The 25,364-nt window shown below is 57.0% G+C and overlaps 2 protein-coding genes across 36 annotated transcripts in view; both read left to right on the plus strand.

The window, feature by feature from the left end:
• NDUFA6 (NADH:ubiquinone oxidoreductase subunit A6) overlaps window positions 1-25,364 on the plus strand; it is a 321,526-nt gene that overhangs the window by 105,308 nt on the left and 190,854 nt on the right. The window contains exon 1 of one of the 35 annotated variants that reach the window (XM_050806029.1): window positions 7,686-7,690. The exons of 29 other annotated variants lie outside the window; for them this stretch is intronic. The gene's annotated coding sequence lies outside the window, so the exon portion shown is untranslated. Of the gene's footprint in view, window positions 1-7,685; window positions 7,691-8,054; window positions 8,060-10,782; window positions 10,787-12,351; window positions 12,357-16,798; window positions 16,803-19,234; window positions 19,239-25,364 lie in introns of those variants that run through there. 5 more of the 35 variants (XM_050806036.1, XM_050806063.1, XM_050806048.1 and 2 more) reach the window with 5 other exon arrangements.
• Window positions 1-25,364, plus strand: part of TCF20 (transcription factor 20) — a 185,598-nt gene that overhangs the window by 37,088 nt on the left and 123,146 nt on the right. The gene's annotated exons all lie outside the window — the stretch shown is intronic.

Genomic DNA, 25,364 nt, shown 5'->3' on the forward strand with positions numbered 1-25,364 from the left:
TGGGTGGGGCAGGGGGAATCAGAGCAGTGGCTCCAAAGTCAGCCTTCCCAGCTGTCTGCCGCCCTGGGCCTAAGTGCAGATGGAAGGCAGGGAATGAAGGAACTTGGCTTGATTGGTGACCAGACAAGGTTCCACCCTCACATTCCGGGGCAAGGATGCTTTTAGAGAATGGCCCTGACCGCTGTGCACTGCTGGTCAGGTGCTGGTTGTAGCTACTGCTGCCGGCGTCCTCTGCTGCTGCCTCCCTTGGTGCATCTCAGCGGCAACCCTGTGCTGTTGTCAGAGCCCCACTGTTGCCATCAGATGGCAAGGGTTGGTGCCCCGCCCTGGCTGCCCCTCCTCTCAGTCTTTTTTTTTTTTTTTTAAGACAGTCTCTCTCTGTCACCCAGGCTGAAGTGCAGTGGCATGATCTAGGGTCACTGCAAGCTCTGCTCCTCAGGTTCAAGTGATTCTCGTGCCTCAGCGTCCCAAATAGCTGGGATTACAGATGTGCACCACCACGCCTGGCTAATTTTTGTATTTTTAGTAGAGACAGAGTTTCACCATGTTGTCCAGGCTGGTCTCGAACTCCTGACCTCAGGTGATCCGCCCACCTTGGCCTCCCAAAGTGCTGGGATTACAGGCGTGAACTACTGCGCCTGGACACTCCTCTTAGCCTTCAACAAGTGTTGCCCTCCTGAGCCTCCATTTCCTGCTCAGTAAAATGCCCACGGCATCTCCATCCCAGTGGCATCAGGGCTCCCAAGGCAAAGGCGCCCAGCACAGCCCCAGGCACAGGCAAAGCCCCATTAGTGCCGTTTCCCTAATTTTCCCACCAGCCTGGAGGAGGTGGGCCTGTGGGTGCCCCGTAAACCAGGGGTTCCATGGGCACAGTGGAGGCCCACTGCCTGCCTGTCAGGTAGAGGTAATGGAGGGCGAAGGAAGTTTCTCCTGGAGGCTTTCCAAGTTTAGAAGTCCCTGGGCAGGGCTGCCTGAGCCTAGGGGTCCCCTAGCAGCACACCCCACCCACATTGCTTGCCACCTGCTTCTGGCAGGCGGATGAGGTCCTCAGCTGCTGGCCCAGCCTGGCAGGGCGGCTGCAGCCCTCATCAGCCCTCGCGCCACTTTCCTTGGAAGGAGAATTGCAGGTGGCAACTCCTAATTTCCCAGGCTTCTGCCTTTCATTAATTTCTCCCTGCAAAATGGAGGCTTTCTGTGAGGCGGGGAGCTGGCAGCCGTGCGCGGCGGCTCCGTCTCCAGCTTAGCCATGCGCTCAGCTTGAGGTGGGGGCGGCAAGGCCGCCGCAGCCACTAAGTCCACGCTGCCTGCGGTGCCCCCTCGCAGAGGCAGGAGGTTTTTACCTTATTCAGATGGGCTCACGAAGCCTCACCAGGTCTGGGAGATTGCTCAGTGGGGAGAGGAAAAAGGAGGCTCAGCCAGTGCCAGCCTTTGCTGGACCATGAAGGGAGCAGAGGTCTCCAAGCTCCAGGAGTACCCCTGCCCTCCACGGCTTCCAGTGCCTCCCTCCCGAGGGGCTTTTCCTGCCCTCCAGCATTGAGAACCTCTGAGGACCAGGCCTGCATGAGAATGGAGATGGGGTGGGGGAGTCCCAGATCCGGAGTGGGGGGTCCAGGGATCTGCCAGCCACAGGGGAGGTAGGTGGCACACTGGTGATGACACCCAGCCAGGGGCCACTGTCAGGCCAGGGGCCACTGTCAGGCCAGGGGTGTGGAGACCAGGGGAGGCAACCTGGGGAGGCCAGGGTCTGGAAGGATGAATGGGAGGTGGCTGGGAAAGAGGTCCCCCATCCTGGAACAGCACAGTGCATTTCAAGGAATGGCACCTTCATCCATCTGCTTGTGCTGTAGATGTTGGCTTAGCAGCTGCTGGGGAGATAACAGCAGGTACTGGTGGGGCAGGTGTGCAGGGCCAGGAATCTGGTCTCCCCTGGGGACTGGGAGAGACTTGGTCAGATGTGCAGTTTAGAGATACCCATGGAGTGGCCAGTGTGGAGTGTTTGGGAGGCAGTCATAGGAGGATCAAGAAGGGTGCTGGGGGTTAAGGGGTGGGATGGCCCCATGTTTCTGGCCCCAGGTGGATGGCGGTGCCATTACCTGAGTGGGGGAGGGAACTGGTCCTCATTAACAGGAAGTAGTCAGTCACTGCCTAGTATGAATTAGGGGGATCGGACCAGCTCTTGAACTGATTCTCACCAGCAGTCCTGGGGGCCAGGAGGCAGCGCTGGAGCTGGAGTGTGGGTCTGACATTTGCTCAGGTTGTGTTTGCAGTGCTGTGGGACTGCATGTGGAGGGGCTCCAGGGGGGTATTCGCTTCAGGTCCTGCTTTCTCTCTCCCATGGGCGACCAGGGAGAGAGTCTGCTGTGTGGTCAAACACCCCACAGGCTGTGCATTCCCTGGGGACCTCTGAGCCTATTTCCTGGTTTGGAAAGAGCACGAGCTGTAGAGACAAACCCCCAAGAGTATGAGGCCCCTGGTAGAAGCTGGGGCCAGGTTAAGCTGGAGCTCACGGGACTCCAATCTTCAGCCTGGAACAGGCCCCAGCGCCCGACCTTGGCTGTACAATTGACACTTCACATCCCACCAAGAGCGCCCCTGAAGTGAGGACCTCCCCCAGTGTAAGTCTAGCACTTCAGTGTAGAGGAGTGGACACCAGGAAGCTAAAACTTGCAGCTTCTCACCACCCTGGGCAGGTCACTTCACTCCTCTGTGCCTCAGTTTCCCCAGCTATGGAATGACACGATTCTGCCCACCTCATAGGGTTGCTGTGAGACTTAACGTTTATCAGCGTGCCTGCCTGGCACAACAGGTGTAGACTTGCTACCCTGCACCTCCCAGGACCAGGCAGGGGGATCTCTGTACAGCAGTGCATGGACACAGCATGCAACAGGCATTGTGAGTCCAGGGGACGGTGCTGAGTCCTCTCAGTGAGTTGGGAGGGCTCTGCGGGGAGGGGCTGGGGGATGTGGGACTGGCTGCCCAGGGCTCTCTCCCAACACCCCCAGCATGCGTCCAGGAGCTAGGTCCCTTCCTGCACCCAGCCCAGCCTCCCCACCTCCCTGTGGTCACCACCCTGTTGGGCTCTACCTGCTTCTCCTCCAATCTGTGCTCTATTTATGGAATTTCTAGGCGGGAATCTAGCACAGCTTTGATCTTTTCCATGGAACGGGCAGCTAAGGCGGGGCGGGGGTGCTGCTGGCTGTATATTTTCTCCCTTAATGGGGTATTAAGTAGACAGCCCAGATGGGGATCTCCCAGTGGGAGGGGGTGGGGCATAGCCTGCTTCATATCAGCCTGAAATATGGCCCCATCATCGCCAAACCTCAAAGGACGCTACCTTTGGGCTGGCTGGGACCCAGCTTTGATGTTCTTGCAGCAGGGGGGTGGGGCAGATCTTCCCTGGCACAGACAGGCTGCAGCCTTGGCCCCAGCTAGACTGGAATGTGGTCTGCCAGGCACCTGGGAGAGAGTGGCCCCTCTTCATTCTCTTTCTCCTGCCTCTCCTTCCCCTTTCTCCTTTCTGTCTTCTCTCTCCCCGCTATTCCTTTTCTTTCGCCCTTCCCCTCCTCTCCACGTTCCCCTCTCCCTCCCTTCCTGTTCCTAGCTCCCTGCCCTGCCTCCTCTCACCTCTCTACTTTTTCTTCTCCCCCAGTCCTCCTCTTCCTCCCTTTGACCTGGGCCTTTTCCAAGCGATGCACTCCCCTGCCATCCACAGACCCATCTTCTCTAATCCATAAGGGTCCCCTGGTGAATGTGTGGGCAGGGCACAGCTGAGGGTGGGAGTCTGGCTCCTTCACCTGGCTGGCCATCATGGGAGGAGGTAGTTAAAGGTGGGGCCAGACGGTCCGGAATCCATTCCCAGTTCATATGCTCATCAGGCAAGTTACTTCAGTTCTCTGCATACTCATGCTCTCGGCTGGAAAACGGTGTAATAGCTGCCCATGGGGTGTTGTGCAGGTTACATGAGCTCGACTGCAGAGTGCCTGGATCCCTGCCCTGCATCGAGTGAATGCTCGGAGTGTCCACGAGGATGAACTGTTTCTGTCTGATCTGGGGCAAGGGCCTGAGCCGGACCTCTCTGAGCCTTGGTCTTCTCCTCTGCACAATAGTGTGGATACCCCTCGGCTCCTCAGTGCAGGTGGTGAAGACTAAACAAGATGATGCATGGCAGAACCTGGCACAAGGGGACATCCAATAGATGGCTGCTTGGCCGGGCATGGTGGCTCATGCCTGTTATCCCAGCACTTTGGGAGGCTGAGGCAGGTGGATCACATGAGGTCGGGAGTTTGAGACCAGCCTGGCCAACATGGTGAAATCCCATCTCTACTAAAAATACAGAAATTAGCCAGGCATGGTGGTGGGCACCTGTAATCCCAGCTACTCGGGAGGCTGAGGCAGGAGAATTGCTTGAACCCAGGAGGCCGAGGTTGCAGTGAGCTGAGATCGCGCCGCTGCACTCCAGCCTGGGCGACAGAGCGAGGCTCCGTCTCAAAAAAAACAATAGATGGCTATGGTGGTGGTTTCCATTAATAGTCACCCCAGTGTCTATTAAACCCCTGCTGTGTGTGCCAGGGCTGGAGGCTCTGGTTGAACCTGACGGGGTCCCAGCCTGAAGTTGCACCCAGGCGTGGGGCACACATTTGGATGAAGAAATCGTTCCGGAACTACAAGATGGGAGGTGCCACGTGGTCTATGATTTGAGTGTAGTGGGTAGGGGGTTCTGGATAAGTCCTGCAGGGCAGGGTCGTGGCCAGTGCCCGTTTCTGTTCTTCTTTCTTTCCTCCTTCTCCCTGTCCTGGCCCCACCATGTGAGACACCTCTATGTATGCCTTCCACTGGCTGGTGACCTTGGCAAAGCTTCCTCTTCTGGCCTCGGTTTCTTCCTCTGTGAAAGGGGCATGGCTAGTGGCCTCCCTGCGTGGTTTGGAGGCTGGTGGGTGGGGTGGGAGCTCTTTGAGGGTAGAGGAACATGCCTCTCACCTCCCCCACCAAGGCTGCCTCTCTACCCTCAGCCCCCCACTTAGCTATCCATGGCTGGAATTGAGAGAGGAGGCTGCCCACTCTCTGGGTCCCCACAAAGACCTTCGCGTTTGTCCTAGAGAGCCCCAGCTGCAGCCACCACCAGCCTGTGTGCCATCTAGTGTCAGCCCCAGTCTCAGTTTCCTCGTCTGGAGAAGGGGACTCAACATCTGCTAGTGCCCTTAAGGCAGCATCAAGGCACCTGCTCAGTGAGGTGACCCTCAGCTCTCCCAGACTGGCCCCTTTCCCTCCTGTCCCGTTAGCTGTCCCTCCTTTGCCAGCTCTGGCTCTGGGCTAAGAGGTGGGTCTGTGCCATGCATACCCATCACGGGGTTCTCAGCTTCTCCACAGAGGCCTTTCCTCTGGGGGCTTAGGTTGAGGGACCTGCCTGATGTCGTCCAGCTGTAGTTGCGAGCCCTGGGCCCGGAATGCAGGCCTGCCTGCCCTGAGTCTTGCTCACACCAGGCCCCGTGGCCGCCCAGCCAAGTGGTTCTGCACTGGAGTGCTCCTCCTCGGAGCACTGAAATCTACCAGGGGAATGGCTGCCCATCTGCTCGGGTTCTGCCCGCTGGCAGTGAGAAAGGGAGTCTCCTTGTTCCCCACGACAGCCTTCAGGGAGCCAAGGGACGCAGCCATGTCTCCCCAGCCTGCAAGCATTGCTTCCCACCTTTCCTCCCTTGCTGCTCCCAGACCCCTCCCAAAGGTCCGCATTGCCCTGGAGCTACACCAGGGAGCTTTGTCACCTTTGGATGGTTCTCGAAGACATCTCTGCCTGTCGAATCACTTTGACTTAGGAAAACCCTGCTTTCTCCACCTCTGGGCCTGTGTGCATGCCACTTTCTTGGCTGGGAACGGTGTCCCCTCCTGTCGTCACCTTGAAGGTGGATTCCTCTTTGGAGGGACCAGGCCACCTGCCTTACCCAGTTCAGCCCCCACCATAGCCCCCTCACCGTGTGGTGGTGTTTGTGTGGCCACGTCTGCCTCCCCAAGGTGCGCACCTTGTCTGTCTGGCTCTCCTCTTTCTCCCTGGGGCGTGGCGCAGAGTAAGTGCTCAGCAAACACTTGTTGAACCAGTGAATGACTCCAGCCTCGCCTTGTCCTGACAGCCCCATAGTGAGGATCTGAGCTGACCTCTCTCCTGCTCACACACCTCCAACGGCTTTCTAGTGCCCGCAGATAAACTTCCACATTTCTGAACCCCCACATCCACCTCCTCCCAGCCTTGCCTCTGGCTTCCAGCAGCCATTTACACCTCCACCCTGGTGAGTGCAGATGCCATGCTCTGCCCTAGGACCTTCCTTTGGGGAGACTCCCCTATCGCCACCCTACAGAGGTAGCTGCTTCCTCCTTGGAGGCCACATCTCTCTATCCTAAACACCCTCCTCTGTCCTGGCCTCTGTAGGTAAGGCTAAGGCTGACTCAGGGCCTTGGAGGGCAACAGAAGAATGAATGGTTCAATGCACGGTGCATTCTGCAGGTGGGGCTCGGGGAGGGGAAGCTGCCCAGGTCTTGGCAGGGGGAGGAGGGAATGTGAGAAGTGGGTAGGGAGGATGGGCTGAGCAGAGGTGAAGGCTGAGAGGCAAGCCCAGATTAGTCATCAGGGTGATGAGGTGGGCTGAGTGGTCATGTGTTGGCCCTGGGCTGGACGAGGGGAGTTTCTGAGACCCTCCCCTGCCACTAACCTCCCTATACTTCCCTTTCCTAGCAGCCACAGCCCTGCCCTTTGGGCTGCTGACCGCAGGAGGCTTCAGGCCTGGGAGTCCTGAGACCCCAAGCCTTAGCCTGCACCCCTTGAGTACTCACCGTGTGTGTCCCTGAACAAGCCCCTTTCCCTTCCTGGGCCTCAGTGCCCCCTGGGAAACAAACCATCAGAAGTGGGAGGTGACCAAGGTCCTGGGCCCCAATCAGGACATGCTCTGTTTGCCCCATGTGGTGCTTTTTTTTTTTTTTTTTTTTTTTAGTTTGAGCCAAAATTAAAACAGGGAAGCTTTCACATACAAATCTAGATTTCTGGCTTCTGTCGATATCTGGGCTGGCCCAGCCACGAGCTCTCACCGGCAGGAGTAGCTGGGTGGTCCTCACTCTTGGCCACCTGCCCAGCCGCCCAGCAGAGGCCCCAAAGCCCTGCCACTCTCCTTGGGGGAACAGGTTTCGAAACCTGCCTCCCCTTACCCTGCCTTGAGATAAAACCGCATTCCCCCAACCCCCCGATATTCCAGACAATCTGCCTCGTTTTAAAATTCCTTCAGCAGCCCCAGGCCCAGCAGCTTCTCCCAGCGAAGGAACGAAAGGAACCAGGCCGCACGTGACTGCTCTGCGGCTGGGGAAGGCTTTGATGTTGCGGGTGATTTCAGCGCGCCCCTCCCCCTCCCCGCCCTTCCTTCCCCTCCTCTCCTTTCTTCCTCTGCTCCCTTTCCCCCTCCTCCTCCACCCCCTCCACGCTTCCCTTCTACCCCTTTCTGTCTTCTCCCTCCTCCCCTCCGCTTCCTCCTCCCCCTTCTCTCTTCCCCTCCCCCATCCCCACCACTTCCTCCTCCTCTGCTATTCTCTCTTCCCACCCCCACTCCAGGTACCTGCTAATTGCCCTCCCCTCCTGCCATTACTTACCTGGCCTGGTGAGACCCCAGCCGGGTTACCCCTAGGAGATTGAAGTGTCGGGGTGCAGGCAGGGGGGCCTGCATTGGGAGAGAGGTACAGAGGTTGGAGAGGTGCTAACTGGGACAGAAAGGCAAGTGGGACTGGTGACCAATGGGACGTGTGATACCCTCCAACCCCATTCCATTTCCACGGGGTTCCTGGGTGACCCACCACTGCCAGCATGTTCTGTTCATGAGGCCTTGAGGCCCTTTTGTCCTGGGGGAAACTGAGGCTCCAGGGCATTGGAGGATGGCTAGGAGTGGGGAGGGGAGATGGGAGAGAGAGTCCATGGGGAGGGAGAACAAGGTAAGGACTGTGGGGTCCAGGAGGCGGCAGGGAGGCAAAGAGGGTGTGGGTAGGGGACTGGTGTGTGAGAGGCAGATGGAGAGAGTGCCAGAGCAGGGGGCTGCATGTGGGGAGAGGGGCTGGGAAGGACCCTCAGTTCCTGTGCCCCCAGCCAGACGCGGCCTCACCTTCTCACCTCCCTGCCGCACTCCTCCCTGTGATTGTCCTCTGGGGTCTCTGGTTGCTCTTGCTGTCTGCCTACCGCCCCCTTGCTCCTGTCCTCCTGTGCCTTCTAAAGGCCAGAGGAGCCTGCAGGGCTGAGTCCAAATTTGTGGGGATACTCTTCCAGGTCTCCGTTCCCCTCCACAGCAGGAGGGTCTGAGCAGGCGCCCTTGGAGGGTGCTCAGGAGGCAGTGGGGGGAGGGAGAAGGTTGGGATGGGCTCTGATGAGTTTTTGTTGCTGGGAAAAAGAAGGCACAACCAGTGTCTTTAGATTTACAGTCTAATGCAAATGAGGACCCACTCCTCATTCTTGCCGCTCCATGAATATGACCAACCCTTAACCCAGCTAGGGAACCTGACCTCTGCCCAGGCCTGGCAGGGGACAGGAAGTAGCTCCTCACCTGTTTTTCTTTTTCAGCCCCCCGGTCAGTTCTACGGCGTAGCCCTCTCTGATTATGCCCATTTTCCAGATGGGCAGCCTCCTTGCCCAAGACCGCCCAGCCGGGCCATCCATTGTGGGTATGGGCACTGAGGCCTGCCTGAACCAGTAGTGCACAGGGGTTGGGATGCAGGTTCTGGAGCCTGAGTTTAAACTGACTTCTCCAGTTTGCTGTGTGGTTCTGGGTGGGTTACTGCACCTCTCTGAACTCAGTTGCCACGTCTGTAGAGTGGGTTTTATAGCACCTTCCTTTGGAGAGGCGTCAGTGCCGGAGTGCATGGAGCACCTGGCATGGAGTGAGTGCTTGCTGAGTGTCAGCTGTAGCTGCTGCTGTTTTTATTGTTACTTGACTTAAAAATCTCCTCCTGCTCCTCGTGTTGCTTTCTCATTCGTGAAAAGCTGAGCTGAATAAATGATGACGGGGCCTCCTGGGTCCCCCCGCAGCGCGATTACATCCCTGAGCCCTGCTCGGGGCTGGCAGCAGCAGGGCCCCCTTGTGGCTCGGGTGGTGAGGAGACGCTTGGCCCTGTCCCACTGCCTGGCTGGAGCCCTGTTTGGGGGTGGGGGTCTCAGCGCTGCCTGGCCTGCCTCCCGGCTGACAGCTCGGGCACCATGAGCTGGCTGCCAGCCAAGCTGCTTCCTCTCTGGCTGGCTGGCATCCCGGGCCCGATGCCAGGGGGCCGGCTGGTGGGCAGCAGCTCGAACGCTGCAGGGCTGTGATCCTGGCCAGGAGACTCCAGGCAGGGCTGGGTGTTGGGGCCTCCAGCTGCCCCTCATGGCCCTTGGGGAGCTGGGCACAGCTGCACTGGCTCTCGGCACCACCCCCCAAGTTGGCACCGTTGCGGGTTTGCAAAGCGGCAGCAAAGAGTGCAGCCAGGGCAGTGGGAGCCATTCACACCCCCAGGCCTGTCTCACAGGGTCAGACACTGAGCCAGCACTTGCTGAGTGTCTGTGTGTCCAGGGCCTGTGCTGGAGGTTAAGGACGCAGCATCCCGTTTGCTGAGGCCTGGCTGGGGGAGACCAGGCTACTGCTGAAGATGATGACGGTGGTAATAATGGTGACCCTGCACTGCCAAGCACTCCTGCCAGGCAGGGTTCTAAGTCCTGACACATCTTCACTCAGTAGTCCTCACAAAACTCAAATGGGCTAAGGACTGCTTTTACCCCCATTTTACAGATGAGGAAACAGATCCACCTATAGCTAGAAAACGACGAAGGCAAGATTGGAACCGCAGCTTGCTGGCTTCAGAGTTCACACCCTCAGTGATGCCCAGGGTCTTGTGGAGGGCAGCCTGTACCATGTGGGAGCTGGTCACACTGCGTGGAAAGCCTGCCTGGAGGAGGAGGGGATGGGTATATGGGTTGGGGCTGAAGTCTGCACAGGATTTCTGCTGCTGAGGTGGGGAGTTCAAGGAAGGCTTCTCTGAGGAGGTGTCATTTGGGCTTTGGCCTGAAGGACATGAGCTGGTTGTATGAAAACATAAGGGAGGAGCATCTCAGGGAGGGGAACAGCCAGGGCAGAGGCTCCGAGGCAGCAGCAGGCTTGCCAGGTGGGAAGGACCAGAAGGCAGCCCAGCAGTGGGGAGTGTGGAGTGAATGGGGCTGACAGGGTAGGGCCGGCTCAGAGAGGGTGGGGAGGCTGCAGCAGGAGAGGAGTTCGGGGTAGCTGTGATGCAGGGACAGCTGTGTACTCCACCTCAAATGTTACTGTCTTTTCTCTCCATCAAGGAGAAAGGGCCTGGGCTAGGGTTAGGAGGCTTAGGGGCCAGACTGTGTCACTCCCTCTCCTGCTGTGCTTCCCCCGGCGCCGTCATCTCCCTCAGTGGCAGGGGGTTCATCACCGGCTTTTCAGGTCCCTTGCCCAAGTCTGGTGGTGTTCCAGATGGGCCCAGCCAGGTGGCCCCTGCCTTCTAGGCAGCACATAGGTCTCCTGGGGCAGCCTCGATCTGGCCAGCGCCAGCATGTCTCCCTGTACACAAGCCATCAAGCACCTTTGGACCCTATCTGAAGGCCATCCCTGTCCCCCAGGGCCCTCCATCCAACCACAACACCGGTGTGTATTCCCCTCCGCAGGCTGCCAGGCACTCTGCCTGCACCTGCTGCAATTGGACAGTCCAGGCCTGGTGTGTGACTACAGCAAGCCACTGCCCACCTCTGAACCTCATTGTCCTCGTCTGTAGAGTGGGGACATCAGCGTCTACTTTGTGGTTGGCTGTGAGGCTTAAACAAGATAATCTCCATCTACTCCCTGCCAGGAGCCTAACCTGGCCTCCATCAGTGGCCGCTGTTGCAAATGTGAGTCCTAAATCCCTGTGACCGCTGGGCCCAGCACCCTGGACAGCAACAGCCTGGCCCTGCCCTCTCCCGGAGTTGGGAGGGAGGGCCTTTTCCCAACCTGCTCGCCTGGGAGCAAAGCTTGTCAGTGACTTCCCTGCCTCTGCCATGCCGACCCCCAGCAGCCTCCCCTGGCCTCCCTCCCGCTCCTGGAGTCTTTAGTCTTCAGCACAGTCTGGTAATTAAAAACCTTCAAGGGGGACTTTATTGAGTTAGCATTAGTTATTTTGTCAGGCTGGGAGAGCAAGAGAATTATCTGTCCTCCGGGAGAGGGGGCTGGGGCGGGGTCGCGGGCTGAGATTGGCAGGTGCCTGCCAGTGCAGTGCACGCAGTGTTTGTGCTCTATTAATGCACCGCACTGCAGGCGCAGTGGCGGGATGTGACCTGAGTGGAGCGGGCTGGCGGGTGTGTGTGTGGGGAGGGGGGATTCCCCACTGTGAGGCTGGCCCTGCGGGGATGTTCCCACTTCCCAGGCTCTTCCTGGCTCCTGTCCTAGGGCTCTGTCAGCTCCTGGCTTTCAAAACAAGCCCCTGCCAGAGCCCAAATGGAGAGACGGGCTGCTGAGGTCGTTCTTTGAGACAGAGTCTCCCTCTGTCACCCAGGGTGGAGTGCTGTGGCACAGTCTCCCCTCACTGCAACCTTCGGCTCCCGGCTTCAAGCGATTCTCCTGTCTTAGCCTCCCGAGTAGCTGGGATTACAGGCTCGTACCACCACACCTGGCTAGTTTTTGTATTTTTAATAGAGACAGGGTTTTACCATGTTGGTCAGGCTGGTCTCGAATTCCTGACCTCGTGATCCTCCCACCTTGGCCTCCCAAAGTGCTGGGATTACAGGCCTGAGCCACCGTGCACAGCCTGAGGGCGTTCTTTTCTTACTCTGAGCTGGGGGCTAAGCATCTTGCCTCCCCAGGCCTGCCCTTAGGCTAAGGTTGGTCAGTGGGCTGGTTAAGGTGCCCCAGGCCTCCTCCCTACCCTCCCCTTCCCATTGCCTAAAGACACCCCCTTACAGAGTCAGGCAGGGACACCTGAGATTGGGAGCTCTGTGTCCTTGGCGGAGTCTCCTCACCCTGCTGCCCTCAGACTCTCATTTGTGGAATGAGAACCACCCTCCCCGGGTAGTCATGCAAGATAAAGGAGGCCAAATGGGAATTCCTGCCTCCAGGAAAGCACCTGGTTTTGTTCCCCTGGGTCTGTCTGAATGCCTAGCCCTAGAGAATGAGCTGACCTTTGCCCTTTTTGTTTGGCACTCACCTAGGGACAATACTGTGAATCCTGGCAATAACCTTGCAAGACAGGTGCGTCCAGCCCCTGTTTCAGATGAGCACACTGAGGCTGGAGCACGGCGGCAGTTTGCTCAGAGTCAGCCAGGAGTAGAGAAGCTGGGTCTGGCCCTGGATCTTTCCCCTGTTCGAGGGGCTGGGGGGCCAACACTACACTATTGAATCTTTTAGGGAAGGTGCCAGGGAAGGACACTTGGCCTCTTCCTGGGCTTGGGCCTGGCCAGGAGGCCTCCTGCTGGAAGCTGGCCCCAGGGCTTTGTATCCTGCCCTGCCTTGCCCCAGAGCTGGGCCCCACTCCCTGGCCTTTCTGCCCTGCCTATAAGGCCCGGCTCCTGAAATTCAAACCCCACCATTCCTGGTGGGCAGGGAAGAGTGGGAGGCGGATGTGGGATCTAGAATCCAGCGCTGGGGACAGTGGAAAGGTCTCACCAGCCATGTGTCTATGCCACTCATGCTGAGACCCGGTCATTCAGTAGATTCTCCTGGGCCGGGGCTAGTGCTCGGCTGGCCCTGGAGGCACAGAGGGGCTTACCGGGAGCAGAGAGGCCTGATAGTCCAATCTGAGCCTTGTCTCCCTAACCGTGGGGTCCTGTGTCCCAGGTGCGTGCTGCTTTGCAGTTCAAACAGGCCTCCTTGTCCTCCAAGTTCCTGCTCAAACACCTGCTCTTCTGGGATGCTTTCTGGGATTTATCCAGGCCACTGTGCTGCCCACTCTTCTGGCATCTCACAACCTACCTTGGTTACAGTTGACACACAGGACGTTACCTCATTGAGGGCCGGGCTGAGCCCTAGTTACGTCCATATCCTCAGTGTATCTGCTGGGTCCTAGCTGAGTCCCAGCTCTGCCTCAGATTCCTCATCTGTCAAGTGAGTCCAGAGCACAGAACCGTGCTTGGGGACCGCAGGGCAGGATGAGGCCAGAAAGGGCTCCTTCTGTGGCATCCTTGACCTGGTGCACGTGGCCTGACTTTAGCACTGGGGCCTCAGAGGATCAGGACATGGAACACCCAGGCCCAACCCTGGGAACTGTAAGATATTGCCTACTACTGCCGTGGGACCTGGGTGAGCTTTCTTCTTGCAAAATTGGGGGTGCTGACCCTCACCCATACTCTGTAAGACTATGGACAGAGAGCCCAGCATGACGGGAGGGCCTATGGGTGCTGTGCTAAGTTTCTTTATCTAAGAAATGGGAGTAAGGCCCCATTAGTGCTCATGGGACTCATGCGAGGGGTGGTATGTGAGAGGTGCCTGCTTTTACCCAGGTCAGACACCTCAGGTCCACAGGGGCAGGAGACAACAGGTGCTGGCTGTTGTCAGGGAGGGCCGTGGAGCCAGGGGCCTGACCTCCCTCCCTCACATCTGTGGTTTCAACTTCTATGCTCTCAATCTGTGCTGGAAAGGAATTGGGCGGAGCCCCACACCCTCACACTAGCCCTTCTGCTTGCTGGGCTGTCTTTGTGGGTACCTGTGCTGTGGACCAGAATCAGGAGACCCTGGCTCAAGAGGCCCCTCTTAGGCACCTTGTGGCCCCAGGACCCCACCTTTGCCCGGCCTAGGCTAGGCCAGGCAGCTGGGTCAGTATCCACCTGGATCCACAGCAGCCCTGCCCAGCGCCCCATCTGTCACGCTCTCAGCCACACCCTTCTTGCTCTCTTCTGATTCCCCACGCAGGGGCTGCCTTTGCTGCATGTGCCATCAGGAAAACTGCTCTCTTGGCAGATGACGTCTCCCAGAGGCAGTCCCACCACAGGCACTGCTGCTGCCGCCCCAGGAGTCATTGTCCAGACTGTCCAACTGCTTTGCCGAGGGACAGACCTGAGGCCTGTGACCTCCGGCGGGCTCAGGACACACATCTGACTACTCTGGTTGAGACTCTAGTATGGAGATCCCCTCCTCCTGCCCCTCCACACACTGCCCTCTCCTCAGGGAATGCCTCCTCCTGGAAGCCCTCTCTGACCCCAAGGCTGTGGGGAGGGCCCCTCCCCTGGGGCTCAGGCTGGACTGTGGTCATCGGTTTACTTATTTTCCTTCCCACCAGACTGTGAGCTTCTTGAGTAACATCATGCATTTCTGGATCCCTGGCACATAGGAGGCACTCAATAAATGGTTGTGTTTGTTGGGCAGTTTGTGGGGACTGGGAGGACCTTAAAATGTTCAGAGAAGAGGAGATAGAGTCTCAGAGACGGAAGGGACGGGGCATGGAGTGAGGCTTCACTGTCCAGAGGAGAGGGTTCCGATCCTGGCAGCCTGGGGACGGATCTGGCTGGACCACTTACTTCACCTCTCCATGCCTCAGTTTCCTTATTTGTAAGTGGGCATCTTCAAGCTGCCTCTCATGGTCGTACTGAGGTTGTATGGAGGTAAGGTAAGAGGGAGTGCTTTGCAAAGCCCCTGAAGATGTGAGTCTTCCCAGCACTGTTCTAGGGGCTTCAGTGGGCCAGGATGGTCAGGAGGCCTGCCCCAAGGCCCCTGTGTGCTCTGGGAGGCTGACCTCGTCCTTGAATTGCCTCCGGGTACAGGCTAGCACCTCATCCCAGCCTCTTCCCCAGGCCTAATGTAGCCCAGCAACCAATGCTGGGCAGGCCCAGCAGTGTATGCTGCAGCCAGAGCCAGTGGGCTGAGGGGCGTGCACTCCTTCTCCTCTGGTACCCTCCAGAAACCAGAAGCCTTTCCCTCCCAGCCTGCCCTTGGCTCTAATATCACAGGCCACACTGTGGGGAGAGGGTCCCCTGCCTGTGCTAAGCAAAGGTCAGGAGCAGAGGCCTCCCACCTGCCACCAGCCCGCCCTCTCCATGGCCTGGTCACACCCACAGCTGACCTAGCCTCCCTTCACTGGGGTTTTTATATTTTGAGCAGATGAAAGATTCTGAAAGATTCTCATTCTGTGTGTGTGTGTGCGCGCGCGTGCACACACACACACGTTTTGGCTGGGATTAGCTAGACCCTGGCTGCCAGTTCCTCGGAGCTCTGCTGTGTTGAGAGGACATCAGACGGCCTGTGCTGAGCCGCTTCTCGGGGGCCCGGAGCCTCCTGCACATCCTAGGGCATGGTACTTGGGGTAAGGACTGGGAGGAGAGAGGATGAAGGGGGCAGGCCCTCCTGTAGGCTCTGGCCCACCTCTGGCCCTGGCCCCTAGTGAGGGTTGGGGCCCAGCCCTGCCTCCTGCTGGCCCCTGTCCCCCTGGCTGACCCCGGCTCCCCAAGCAGCAGTCGGCGGTGCAGGGGGCGCATGCGTGCGGCGGGAGTGAGCCGGCTGTGGAGAATTAATATTCCTGGAACATCGCCCCGGCCGCCTGCACACGCCGAGGAGAATATTACGGCGATTAGCGGTGGGAGTTCGGCCTGCACGCAATATCTGGATGGAGAATTCGGTGTGATTAATCTGGCGCTAAGTAGCAGCCTCCGGGGTCCGCAGGGCTCTGGCATGTTTGGAATGGGAAAAAAGCTCGGGAGCAGAGCAATTCTTTGGGGGTCTCTTTGGGGGTCTGCCAGGGTGGCAGCTGTGCCCGGGGCAGGCTGCAGGCTCCTGGTGGCCCCAGGTGGGCAGATCATCCCTTATTTGCAGCCATCGGCAGACTGCCAGCAGATAAAAGTGTGTGTGGTTCAGAAGCTCAGCCCATCTGACACCTATCTCAGACCTTTCTCTCCCTTTAGTGGCCTACGTTCAGGGTCACAGACCCACATTGGGGTTGTAGCTTCACCGCACGCTTCAAACCACCTTTTGGGGCCTCAGTTTCTTCATCTGTAGACAGGATGCATCATTCCTACCCTGCCGTCTCAGGGAAAGTCACTATTGTTTTTCCCACTTCATGGAGGAGGAAACAGGCTGTGAGCATTTTGCACAGCCAAGAGTGGCTCTGTGCTATGCAGATGTTAAAGATTATTGTTAATAATTCTACAAAGAACCTGAGTTCAGCAGCCACCAGTTCCTCTTGCTTTGTCTCTACTCTTTGAACAATGGCAGATCTGGTGTTCGGAACCTCCCAGAGTGTGTCGTTGGGATGTGGTGGCCGGGAGAGAGTGCTGGTGGCCCCATCTGTAAAATGGGTGTAAAAATACCGCACTTCCCTGAAGTGGAGATCAAAGTGAGAAAGGCAGGTGACTGTTTTAAGATCTGCTCTTCTGGGGCTGTTTTGTAGTCTAACTTAGGGCAGCAGTGGAGACCAGGTGAAACTGGTGGTGATGTGAGTCGGGGAACATCTGTTGGTTTGGCCTTCCTCCCAGTCATCGGCCGCAGCCTGACTGCTTCACTGGATGGAAGCACTGAATGCCAGGGCTGGAAAGGAGCCTCCTGATCTTCCCCAGTGTCTTCACTTAAAGGCAAGGAAACTGAGGTGCAGAGAAGGAATGAGGCCTGCCCAGGGTTGCACCAAAGTGGCGGTGTGGAGGGAGGATTGTGGTCTTTGGAGCCAGCCAGACCTGCACTGACCTTGGGCAAGTCTTTCTTTCTCTGGGCCTCGGTTTCCTTATCTGTAGAATGGGAACGTTGTGCCAGCCTTTTGGGGTGGAACAGTGTAATGGGCAAGGAACAGAGCAGACACTCTGCTCTCTCTCTCTCTTTTTTTTTTTTTTTTTTTTTTTGATATGGGGGTCTCAAAAATACAGCTTGTTGCCCAGACTGGAGTACAGTGGCATAATCTCGGCTCACTGCAACCTCTGCCTCCCTCCCAGGTTCAAGTGATTCTCCCACCTCAATCTCACGAGTAGCTGGGAAGCACGCCACCATGCCCAGCTATTTTTTTGTTTTGTTTTGTTTTCTGAGATGGAGTCTTGCTCTGTCACCAGGCTAGAGTACAGTGGTGCGATCTCGGCTTACTGCAACCTCCGCCTCCTTGGTTCATGCAATTCTTTTGCCTCAGCCTCCCGAGTAGCTGGGTCTACAGGCACGCGCCACCATGCCCAGCTAATTTTTTGTATTTTGGTAGAGACAGGATTTCACCATGTTGGCCAGGATGGTCTCGATTTCCTGACCTCATGATCTGCCTGCCTTGGCCTCCCAACGTGCTGGGATTACAGGCGTGAGCCACCGTGCCTGGCCATGCCTGGCTAATTTTTGTATTTTTAGTAGAGACGGGGTTTTACTGTGTTGGCCAGGCTGGTCTTGAACTCCTGGCCTCAAGTAATCCACCCACGTTGGCCTCCCAGAGTACTGGGATTACAAGAGTGAGCCACCATGCCAGGCCAGCACTCTGCTCTCTTAACAGGAAAAGATCCTGTTCTACTGGGAGTGCAAGAGGGCCTTCTGAAGGGTGTCCAGCACATACAACTGGCCTGCCTCCTCTTTGCCCAGGGTGCTGGACTTGCCGAAAGCTCTTATGGTGAAGGAATTCAACCATTGCACTTTTTCACTCAATTGCTTCACGCCCTGTGGGTTGAACATTTCCAAATCTGATTTGCAGGACATTTCTTTTCTTTTCTTTTTGGCTAGTGAGGCTTTAGACTTCCATGCAACTCACCATGCCCAGAAATGGATACTGGATCAATTGTCTTTACTCTCCCTTTCCCATGCAAGCAATGTAATGGCCTTTGAAAGGGGGTTGGTTTGTGGTTTTCCAGCAGTAGAATGGTCTGTGGTCTTGAGCAGCTAAATTTGAAACCGGGCTTTTCAGGAGGATCAACTGAGCTCTGAAACAGCTGGGCACAGTGCAAGCTGACAGGGGTCAGGGAGAGGCAGGTGGGGCTCCTTCGGCTATGTTTTCACTGCTGACTTCTCAGTGCCGGGAACAGTAAGAGCTCACACAGCCCTGCTTGAGTGAATGCATGCATACATGATGGGATGGATCTGTGCTATGATGAGATGCAGTAGAGTATGTTGGTTAAAAGCCTAGGCTCTAGAGCTAGACAGCCTGGAGTGGAACTCTAGCTCTGCTCTTTGTTAGTGGTGTGACTTTGGGTAGCTCAGTTCAGTTCTCTGGGCCTCAGTTTGCTCATCTGTGAAATGGTTGAACTAGATGATTTCAGCATTCCTTCCAGCTCAGATGTTCTGGTTTCTTTGTTGACCTTCATCCCCAACAATAATGTACCCAGAACAAAGGCATGTTGCTCCCTGAGCCCTCTAGCTCAGCCACCATGCTCCCAAAAACCTGTGCTCCCAAATAGAGGCAACGTGTCCTCTCTACCCAAATGTGCCTGGGAGTTGCCGCCTTGGAAATGTGCCTTTTTGTTTCGGGGGTTGGGTGCCCATACCCTCCTATTTTTTTGCCCCCTCCTCCCTTCCCCCCAGCCATTCTGATCCAGCTTACATACCTCCTCCTCCAGGAAGCCTTTCCTGATGCCAACTCCCAGCTGTACTCCTTTCAAGGCCCCTCTCTGCATCTTTTGCTCCTGGCCTGGGATCCCACCTCACTCATGTTAGGGTGTTTGTGAGAAGTTATTGAATAATTGTGCACACATGTCCTCCATGGTTCAAGGGACTGACAGGAACCCACGTCTATTCCTTATCTGTGAAGTGCCTGGCCTGGCGTGAGGAGGCACATTTGCACTCCTTGTCTGAAATTACCCACTCAAAATCTCAGTGACATAAAGAGTGTTACCCTGCTTCAAAGGAGGAAACTGAGGCTTGGCAAGCTTATTTGGAGCCTAGTCTCTGATCCCCTGAAGCTCATTTTCTTCCCACTGCCACAGAACATCTCTCTCAGACTGTGCTCTGTCCTCTGGACACCTTGCAGACCCTGATCAGATAAAGTAATCATGCTGGCCGCTAACTGGGATCGGCTCCTGCTTGGAGAGGCCACGCCGCTGTAAGCATTTTGCATCTCTTATCTCATGTAATCTTACAGCAACCTTATAAGGTAGGTCCTATTCTTATCCCCGTTTTACAGGTGGAGCATGTGTGGCTCTGAGAAGGAACTTGCTCAAGGTCACACAGGAAGGAAGTGGTGGAGCCAGGATTTAAAACCAGACAGCCTGATGTCGGTGCCTGCCAAATTGAATTGCAGTTCTTCAATTCACTGTTTCAGTCAACCTTGCCTAGGTTTCTCAGGGCATATTTCTTGAGTATGCACTGTGTGGGTCAGAGGACAAGGGGCAGAGGATAACAGACCCATGTCCTTGGCCAATCTCAGAGCCCCACTGGGAGGGGGCAGGTACAGTTCTGCTAGGGTCTTTCGAGGGTCTGCCCTGTGCTGAGACCCTCTGAAGGGACACTGCTGTTATGCTGTCAGCTTCACATAGGGTGGGGCAGGCTCAGAGGGGTCAGTGGCTTGTCTACAGTCACCCAGTGAGCAAGTTGGGGAGCCAGGATTTGAACTTGAGCAGTTAGCCTCAGAGTCCCTACCCCTTTCCACCATTTCTTCCTGCCTTCCAGGACACAGCATATGAGCTGCTATGAGAGAAAAGCAAAGAAAGTGGCATTTGACTTGGACTTGGGGGTAAGGCTTCTCTGACGAAGTGAGGTCTAAGTCGAGACCCTCATGTAATGCAGGAAGTGGTGGGAGTAGGGGGAGGAGAGGGAACAGCTTGTGCAAAGGCCCGGAGGCAAGAGAGAGCATGGTTTGTTTAAAGAACTGGATGCAGTGGCTCATGCCTTTAATCCTAGCACTTTGGAAGGCTGAGGTGGGAGGATCACTTGAGCCCATGAGTTCGAGACCAGCCTGGGCAACATAGTGAGACCCTGTCCCTGCAAAAAAATTAAAAAAAAAAAAAAAAAAAGAACAGAATGAAGGTGTTTGTTCTAGGTTTCTTCATTGGCATTTCCAGTTGTAATCTTTGAGTAGTCAGTTTATCTAGAAGGGTTTACTGAGTGCCTCGTGTGGATTCTGTACCATGTTAGGTGTTAAGTGCAGACCCAGCCCTTGGTAGGGGTAGGGACTAGGGCATTGCCCAGTGGGGGTCCCAAGGACCGAGGTGGGAACACTAGCTCAGGATTTGGGAAAGGCCAGGAGGAATGGAAGTACTTTATCGTCAGTGGGAGCTGCCTTGTGTCCTTACCTGTAACCCTGACATCCTAGATATGGAAAGGATGAAATGAGATAACCAGGACCTGGCGCTTAGTAGGCCCTCACCAGATGCCAGGCACAGAAGCTTAGTGGCAGGCATGTGCCAAATTTGGGGCAGCCAGTGGTCAGCAGCCCAGCTGCCCCATGGCACCAGGGAAGAGGGGAAGAGTGCTGCCGTGGAGTAGGCAGAGCAGGGCCTGGAGAGGCCCTGGGCCAGGAGCCTCGGGCTGAAGCGAGCATGGCAGAGTGAAGTGCATGGCCTCTCACTGGAGGGCAGAAGCTGGAACACTGGACGGGGAAAGGCCCACCAGGCCAAGGATGACTTGAATAGCGATGGAGTAGGCGGCTCAGGCCAAGGATCTGGCCATGGCCCCAAGTCTAGGCACTGGCCATTTGGGTCTCTGTTCTGTCCCAATGCTTCCTGGGCCTTGGTTTCCCCATCTTGACACGGGGCATTGGTGCTTACCTCTCAGGCATTGCTGTGGGGTAGGAAGGGGGGTGTGGAGTGCCTGTGCTGGGCTTGCAGGTAGTAGGTGCTCAGCCCCTCAGAACGAATGCGGCTGCCATACACAGAGAACCAGAGCCAGGACCCCAAGCCAGGCCTCCTCTTGCTGTGGCCTCTCTGAGATGGGACTTGGGACAAAGGGTGGTTGGGACTGCCATGCCCTGCCCTTTCCAAGCTCACCTTTGTAGGGGGCAGCCTGGGCTCACTTCAGTGGTCTATGAAGGCTTTAAAAAGCCCTGGAGCTGCCCAACCAGCCCTTCAGGCTCTGGGCCGTTTTGCTGGCCTCACATCCCAACTCACCTTCCTGCTTTGCAGCTCAGATATGCCCTTCCCTTTCTGAGCCTTGCCAGGTAAAATGCAGCCCTCTCTGGTCCTCATGACCACCACCTAAGGTGCTGGGTGCAAGTCCCCAGCACACAGTAGGTGCTCTATGAATGGTCGCACTTGCCTCTACCCCACAGTCTCCAAGCACAGCAGTGAGCTGCGGTTCTCACCTGTGGTGGGCGTTGGCCCCTTTTAAGCCATTCACTCTGGGGCCAATTATAAATAGACACATAATCGCCCCTATCTATAGAGATAAGACATACTCTTCAGATGAGCCCGCCCCTCCCCTGCCCCCCTCCACACTGGCACACGCTCTCCGCAGTTGAAGGCGACGGAGGGATCGGGTGCTCCCCTCCCTCCTCCATCCATCCATCCCTCCTCCCTGCTGCTCCTCCATCTCCACCCTGCAGAGGTGAGATCGGCAGGGGCCGTGATGTCAGAGGCTCAGCTGATGTCACCGCCCCGGCCCTGTGACTTCACTTGCCGGCTTGGGCAGGAGGAGCCGCGAGGAGGCTGAGAGCCGAGAAACTGCCCCCCTTTCCTTTTTCTTCTCCTTTTTTTCCTTTCCCCTCCTCCCCCGCCTCGGCTCAGGAGTTGTTTTCCTCCCCGGTGGTCGCCGGGCTGGCAGGGGGTCTGGGGCAAGGGCCAGGGAAGGATGCGGCTGCAAAGGTAACGGTGTGCGCGATGCCTCTTCCGCGGTCGTGAAAGTTTGCTCTGGCGTGCGAGGCGTGCCCGCCGGGTGCTCCGCCGCACCGCGCTGCCCTGGCCCGAGGCTCCCCGGGGGCGGGCAGGAGCCGCGCCGGGCCAGGGCAGGGCTGGGCAGGGGCCTCCCGGGCGGCCTTTACTGCCTTGTCCCCATCAAAGGCCGCAGCTGCTCGAGTGGCGGCTGTAGCTTTGAAACTGCCATAAAGAGCGATGGAGGGCGGGGAGGCGGGGGATGTTCAGAGCAGTGCCCAGGAGGGTGGCCGGGAGAGGAGGGGCCCGAGGGGGCTGCTCGGGGAGCGCGGCAGCAGCAGGGGCGTGAAGGGCAGGGCCCCGGGTCACAGTCCCAGGGGCCGAATGCCCGCCCCCGTCCCTTCTGGTCCAGATGCAGCCGCCCTGCGTGGCCAGCCCGGGTGTGAGGGTGCAGAGCGGCGGGGGGCGGGGGCTGGCTGCTCCCTCTGCCCCCCTCCACTATTTCCAGGCATGTTCTTCCACCTCCAGCAGGCCATTTGTCAGCGGTGATGCGGGACAAAGGAGGGGCAGTGGGTGGTCTGCTGCGAGTTGGGCGATGGGCACGGAGCGAGGGCCGAGAGAAACGCCAACAATGAAGAGGCAGATCGAGGGCTTTGCTCATTCAGGCTGTCGAGGGAGCCGTCATTTTGTGTTAGCGTGTGTGTGTCTGAGGTGGGAGGAGGAAGAGAGCGGAGAATGACAGGAGAAGGATTATGACATTGTGTTGTCTCTGTTTGTGGTAAATGCAAATTTGGCACCAGTGGTTTCCCGGGAAAAGCAGCAGCAAGTAACCCAGGCCGAGGCCCTGGCCCAGACCCACGGAGGGAGCCCGTGTGGGGCGGCATGGGGCTTTATTTGGCCCTCCCTTTTTTTCTATTTGGCGTGTGCGTCTTCCATTTATTTTACAGTGAAGAGCTGGAGACAGGCCGGCAAGGCAGGAGAAGCCGGCCCCCTCCTCCCAGGCATGGCAGCCCCTCCTCAGCTCACCCCGGAGGAGAACTGGGCAGCTGTCCCAACCCCTAGGCACTGTCCCAGCTCCCTGACCTCCCTCCCAGGTCTCTGCCCCAGCCAGAGTCACGGTTCCGTCGTTCTCTTAACCTGGGCAGCCTGAGTCTCTGAAGGCTACTTCTGCCCGCAGCTGCTTCCCAAGCGTAACCAGAAACAGAGAACCTGGGACGGAGGCTGGGATGGGGCTTTGCAGAATGAAGGCCAGGGCCGGGCACTCCCCCGGCTACAGTGCTGGCCTGGAGGTTGGCAAACAGCTCTGCAGCCAGGGGCTGTTGGCACAGCCTCCTGGACTTTGACTCCTCTGACAGGCCCATGAGGGCAAGGGAGCTTGAGCCTGCCCTGGGCCAGGAAGCGGCCATGGTACGAGTCTCTGCGCTGCCACAGGGCTCAGACAGGTGCAGTGACATGGACGCAGGTGGTCAGTGTGTTTACAGCAGGCCTCCAGAGAATGCGTGGTGGAGTGAGTTTTACCAGGGCCAGGCCGTAGCTCAGGCCCCAGCAGAGACTGTGTGTTCTAAGCTGAGAAGCCAGGGCAGGAACCATCTACAGGTGGAGGGTCAGGGGAAGGCTGTGGCTCTCCTTCCAGTCTCCCTTTCCCTGGAGCTGGTCCCTCACCTGACCTCACCATCTTCTCTTTTCTGGTCAAGTCTTCTGGTCTCAATTCACTTCCTCCAGGAAGCTTTCCCTGTCCTCCTCTCAGGTGGACTCCGGTCCTGTGCCTGGCCCACTTTCTGTGCCCTCTCACAGTCCTGACCACACAGAGGTGGGTCTGTCTCCCTGTTAAGCCTTTGGGTGCAGAGCCTGGGTGACCATCCTTGGGTACAGGGACATTTAAGGCCTCCCCTCTGCACTCCTGGCACCTGCCCAGAGCTGGGCATAGAGGAGCCCTGTGCCTAGAGCTCAGAGGAGCAGACCCAGACTCAGATTCCCCCAGAAAGTGGGACCACCAGGATGGAACAGCTGCCCTCTCCCCATGTCCTAGATGGTGTGATGGGCTCACTTCCTTTGGGCAAACTCACCCCAAGGGGGTTTTTTCCCCACAGAAATCTTTTCCCTGAGTTCCCCTGTGAATTCTGACAGGGAAATCAAGAGAGGCTTCACAGAGGAGGTGGCATTTGAAGGCCTTGAATAGTGAGTAGGAGTTTGCCATGCTAAGGCAGGAGAGGGTGTACCATCAGAGGGAAGTCCAAGAACAGCGCATCCAGGGTGTAAGAGGTGGGTTGCACTGTGTGGCTGAAGCCGTTGGAAGGGACCAGTGGGGAGAGGCGGTGACAGTGGAAGTGGGACCCTTGTTTTGCTGGCTGGGGGAGCCACTTCTGGAGGAAGGGAGAACTTGACCTGATGACACTGCCACATGGACACCGCTGTTACTGCAAACTCGCCTTCTAGATGTGCCTGTGTCTTAGCACTTTGGACCTGTTTTCAGGTTCTTGCAAAGCTGGCTTGTTCTAGCTGCTCCCAAGTCAGCCTCTCTCAGGCTGCCTTGTGCTGGGATTCCCAGATGGCCTCAGACTTGAATTTAAGGACCAACTTGGGTCTTCTTTTAATTCGGAGTCTCAGGACCAGCCCAGGCCACATTCTGAGCTGGAACCAACTTGGAGGGGAAGCAGTTTGGATGCCGATCAAGGGGTGAAGGGTTCAGGAGCAGCTCCTCCTGCCTGGGACCCTGAGATGACTGGAGGCTCCTGTGGGAGACTGGGATGGCTAGTCCCCCAGACCTATCCCCAACTGAGATGGCAGCACAGAGGGGTGGCCAACGTCCTGGGGCCAGACTGCCTGGGTTCAATCCTGGCTCTGCCATTTCCTAGCTGTGTGGCTTCAAGGAAGTTACCTGCCCTCTCTGAGTCTTTGTGTTCTTGGGCAATAATAATACCTACATCACAGGGCTGAGGTGAGGATTATATGAGATCATTCTCACAAAGCAGCCAGCCAGAGCCTGGCTCCCAGGGGGCACTGAATAATTGTTAGCTTAAAAAAAGACAGCTCCAGAGAGTGAAGGCTCTAGCACCTAGTATCTGGGGGCTAATCACTCAATCCATCTGAGCCTCAGTTTCCCTAGTTGTAAAATGGAGGTGGTCATCATGTCTGGTAATAATAGCTAAGACCTAGGAGCACTGACTGTGAGATCTGCAGGCTGTGTTCTAGTTGCCTAACTATGTATTAGCTTAATAGTCTCTCCCCACTCTGAGCCACATGTAGGGGCACAGCAGGGCCCAGGGCAGCCTAGAAACTAAAAGTGTGCAGGGAAGAGCCCCAGAGATTTGGTATTTTCTGGGTGAAGCTAAACCAGCCCCCTTGCTTAGCAAAGGCAAGAACAGAGGGAAGTGGATGGCTGGAGTGTGAGGCATGGAGACCACAAAGGCCCACCCACCACTGTAAATGAGCTGCCTGGGGCTGGATGCCCCTCATACATGGCAGAGTCACCTACACACCATGGGGCCTTGAGCGAGTCATGACCACCATCCTGGACTTTGATTTCCCTAACTGTGTGAGGCGGACTTGGGTCTGTTCACCTCTCAGGTCTGCCACTGCTCTAAGGGGCTGTGATTCTCTTGTTGCTTTGATTTTCTTGGAAGGTTTCCATGTAGGTAGTGACTTGGGCGGTATCATCTGCCCATTGATTTTTCCAGAAAGGATGCTTTCTTCCCTCCCACTCTGCACTCAG

This window comes from Macaca thibetana, chromosome 10, assembly GCF_024542745.1.
Source record: "Macaca thibetana thibetana isolate TM-01 chromosome 10, ASM2454274v1, whole genome shotgun sequence".
NCBI classification, from domain to species: domain Eukaryota; kingdom Metazoa; phylum Chordata; class Mammalia; order Primates; family Cercopithecidae; genus Macaca; species Macaca thibetana.